General features: G+C 28.6%; 1 pseudogene; it reads right to left on the reverse strand.

The window, feature by feature from the left end:
- Window positions 1-482: 482 nt before the first annotated feature.
- On the reverse strand, window positions 483-2,322 carry LOC107025003 (annotated as a pseudogene).
- Between the last annotated feature and the right edge of the window lie 2,284 nt (window positions 2,323-4,606).

Raw genomic sequence — 4,606 nt, forward strand, 5'->3', positions numbered from 1 at the left:
AAGAAGCAAACCATTGTGTCAAGGAGCTCAGCTGAAGCTGATATAGAAGCTTAGCTTCAACTGTTACAGAGTTGGTTTAGTTGGTAGGAATGCTGAATGAGTTGAATGCTGAGGTACACTTACCAGTTCAAGCATATAGTGATAGCAAGTATGCAATTCAATTAGCCTCTAATAGAGTCTATCATGAACGTACTAAACACATTGAGGTTTCTTGAACATATTTGTACCACCTAGCTTGAGGGGGAGTATTGAGATAATTGAAAGTGTGGAGTTAGTTAGGGGTATTTCAAGAAGATAGTTAGGAGTTAGTTACAAAGTTAGGTAAGTTAGTTAGAAAGAGTCTGTAAATACATAGTCTTATTCATTGTAATATACAACTTCAGGAAGGATATACAATCTTCATCTTCTATAATTTAATTGTATTCTTATCGACTAAAAAATAACTTCAATAATAATATTGCTTGGCTTTTTGTAACAGAAATTCAAAAATTTGGGAAAGAAGCAAGCTTTGCAATGCCACAATGGCCACCATGAACTCCAACATCTATAGCAATTCTCATTTATGCTTCATCACCCCAACTACTCCCCCGTTAATTCTTCACTATCCACCATCTTCTTCACTTGTCCCATAACCTATCACTATCATTGCATGATTCAAGCAAGGGTTACAACTTCCATCATATATCCCACTTCCGTACATATGAAAATCCTGGTTGGCTTCAATACCAACAGAAATTGGTTGATTAACTACAACTTGCAGCAACAATGACTCTCTAGATGCATGGTACAACTTTGTAGCCATTGATAGACACTGGTGCAGATGATTGTTCAGCCTTGAAAACTTTTTGAGCTTCTTCGTAAGGATAGTTAGTCTCTGCGGTAACTCCCCAGCCATTATTCTCAAGTAAGAAGTCGTAGGCGATAGTCATTAGTCCGCCCTTGCAACCTTTGTTCTATTAAGAATTTATCGCCAACTTAATTATTTACTTAAGATAAGTCAAGAAAACTCTAGAATATTTCAAAGTTGTGGAGAATTGAAGTAAGATCTCTAGAATGAGTATTTCACAAAGAATGGTCTAAAAATGTTCTAGAAAGAATAGTTCTAGAAAAAGATAGCTAGAAATATCCTGGAATATAGTAGTATGTTTCTCTCTAGATTCTTCCATCACCTTCTATAAATAGAGGTGGTCCATTTGAGTTGTAACCAAGCAAGAAACAAAGTAACCAAATAAGTAAGAAATTAAGTGTGAGAGCTAAAGTAAGGAGTGTTGCTGAAGCAAGCAACAAGTGTGATCAAGATTGTAAGACCCAAGCGAGTCCTTACTTTGATATAATAAAACTAATTCAAGTTGTGAGAAATCGATAGTGACTATTGTCTCAACAAACAAAANTGATAGTGACTATTGTCTCAACAAACAATTCAACATGTTCTGCATAAAGCAATCCAATAGTTGTTGTTCCGAAAGTGATATTAGTTCCTTGTTTGCTATTTTATATGCTCAATCTTTATCCGTGACCGCAGAAAATACCCAACAACATCCTTTACATTTATATTAAAACAAGTACATACCTAGTTTATAAATATCGAAAATTGAACTTTGAAATTTCCATTAATTATAGTTACACATGATGGTTATGACATATAGTATGTTCTAGAGCACATAAATACTCTGTCTATTCAAAAATAGTTTTCACGTTTTAAAATTACAATTTAGATATTTAATAATTATATAAAAATTAAATAACAACAAAAAGGATTTTTTTTGACAAAAATATACATGATATTAAATTATATATTATAATCCACATACTATATAGTCTGATCCTTAAAAAGCAAAAGATGCATGAGAAACATTTTAAGACGAATATACTTGACCACAACTCAAGTGAAACTAATAAGAATTTGAACTGGTCTTACCATATACATGTTGATCCTTGATTGCCGTGACACTGCCTCTCATTCTCCAGTTCATGCTAAATGGAAGTTCAATCACACTATCATATGAAGTGTCAAGCCCCATAAATGATGCTGTAAATTCTTCAGTGGTCAGATCAACATATTTAATGATGGCTAGCTTATAACGCTGAGTTCTGTTTTGGTTTAACGATTTGATGAACTTAACGTTTTCCTTGAATGTTTAGAAGCGATATTCCCTTTTTATATCATCTTTGTATACATGTCCATGATGAGCCATCTATGTTCATTCCTTTCAACCATGGATATTTCTTTTAAGTCTGAAAAGTTACTATATAGGGACATAGGCTTAGAATGAAAAAAAGAACAAGAAAAATAATATTCTTGAGGCAAAAATTGAAAGCCATCGATAGTAATTGGTATTGAAATATAGGAACCAGTTACAAACTAAAAGGGAGGCTGAACGAATAAGCACAATTGATGTTAACAGAGTTCATATAAGCACAATATTGAGAATTTTCCCGTACAAATATTTTCAATAGAGCCTAAAATGTCAATCATTTCGTTTTCCTGGAACGATCAATCTATTAGTATAACTTTTTTGGGAGACTAGGACGACTTCAAGCAAGTTTAAACAATGCAAACAGAGTAATCTTTTGCAAACAGAGTAAGCTTTCTTTCTTTCCTTTTTTTCGTCAAATAAAACACACGTACAATAGAGAAATACATAGGGAATATTTGGTTCACTATCTGAACCCTACTTTATTGGTGAGGGTTCGACTGCTTACCTTTGTAATCAATCCCCTCTTACATTTTTTTTTTATCAAAAAAAGGTACAGAAGAACAAAAAATGCACTAGATATATCTTCATATAGTTGAAAAATATGAAATAATATATTGAAGTCTTGTGATGAAAAAGAGATCATTTAAAACTATTCAAAATCACTTTTTCAAAATTGAAACTTATTTTCAATGCTATATATGAATTGATGTTGGATATTTAATGGACTAATTAGACTGTTCTTATTAAAAGAAGGTTCCACACCCTAATAGATATATATTATTAGTGTACTAAGTCGCGCTTCGCGTGGTTATGAAAAAAATTAAAATAAAAATACATATCAATATCAATAATTAATTTAATAAAAAGATTTTTTTGTTAATCACATAATAATTCCAATTTTACATATTAATAAATAATTTATTTTTAATAAAATCATGTGTATTTCAAAATTATAAATTAACTTTACATTCTTATATGTTTTATCATTTTCGTTAATAAAAATTGTTTCACCGAACTATGAAAGTATATGTACGTATTTCATTAAGTAGCATATAGATATTCATTTACTCATTTTCTAGTTCTATGTTTTAAAATATTATACGTTACAATCACAATAAACTAATATTATCAATAAAAAAGTGAGAGATGAATTTACATGAACAAATAATTATTTTTGAAGAGTGTTATCATTATAATATAATTAAATTATCTAAGAATCATATAGAGATCTAAAGAGAATAAATTAGCTATTTTTCTTTAAAAAACTCAGGATTCTATCTTCATGAACACAAACAAATAATATAAAATGTATGATTCAAAAAAGAAAGAGTTGTAATTATATTAGACACATCAAAATTATTTTTCCTTGTAAACTCAAATTATGCAAGAATGTCTAACCATTTTCATTATAGATATATCTCCTATGATCGGCAAATCGTATTAAATAAGTTAAAAAATTATCTACCAAAAGAGAAAAAGATAAAAAAAATAAGTAGAAAATTACATTTATACACATATAATCATTTTTGACAAAAAACAAATAATTCAAAAGGAAATAATATATAGAAACATTACTTCTTAAGGACTTAAAAATAAAGAATAATCACTATATAGCTCAAAATTCATTAATCTCCATCTCTGGATATTTTCTTTTCATCGTATATACAAGAGTCAGTAAAAATAATAACAAATAAACTATCAGTACTAAAATGAGTCTCAAAGTTAACAAAATAAAATATTATATCTCATAAAGAATAAGGAAAAATTACATTTAATCGTAAATTCTCCTACATGATTATTTTTGACCAATAATCAATATATATATATATATCTCAAATCCATTAATTTTCATCGCTTGATGTTATCATTTCATCCTCTATACAAGAGTCAAGAAAAATAATAACAAATACATTAGTAGTCATAAAATGAATCTCAAAGATAACAAAACAAAATTATTTATCTAGAAGAAACAAAAATATGCTGACATATTAACCTCACTTGCTAATTAAAAGTAATATATGAAATAATATTCGAAAAAATTATGCACCTCAAAACTTACAAATATTGTAACATATCTTCCACTAATTCTCTCACCAAAGATGACTACAAAATAAAACACAATTTTAGTGTGATTTTGTAGTGTTAATGTAACATTTCACATTAAATAACTAGAAGTTATGAATATGAAAGGCTTAAAAGGTTATGAATATGAAAGGTTTGAGAGTTATGAATATTATTAATACTAATTTAAGAATAGAAATTATATAATTGAAAAGGTATAAGTTTATAAGAAAAAACAATTGAAAAAATAAGAAAAAATGTCAAGTGAAAGAAGAAAAATAAGAAAAATTGGAAGTCATAGAGAGGTCACCTCCTCTATGATCCTCATATATATATATATATATATA

The sequence above is a fragment of the Solanum pennellii genome, chromosome 7 (genome assembly GCF_001406875.1).
Source record: "Solanum pennellii chromosome 7, SPENNV200".
NCBI classification, from domain to species: domain Eukaryota; kingdom Viridiplantae; phylum Streptophyta; class Magnoliopsida; order Solanales; family Solanaceae; genus Solanum; species Solanum pennellii.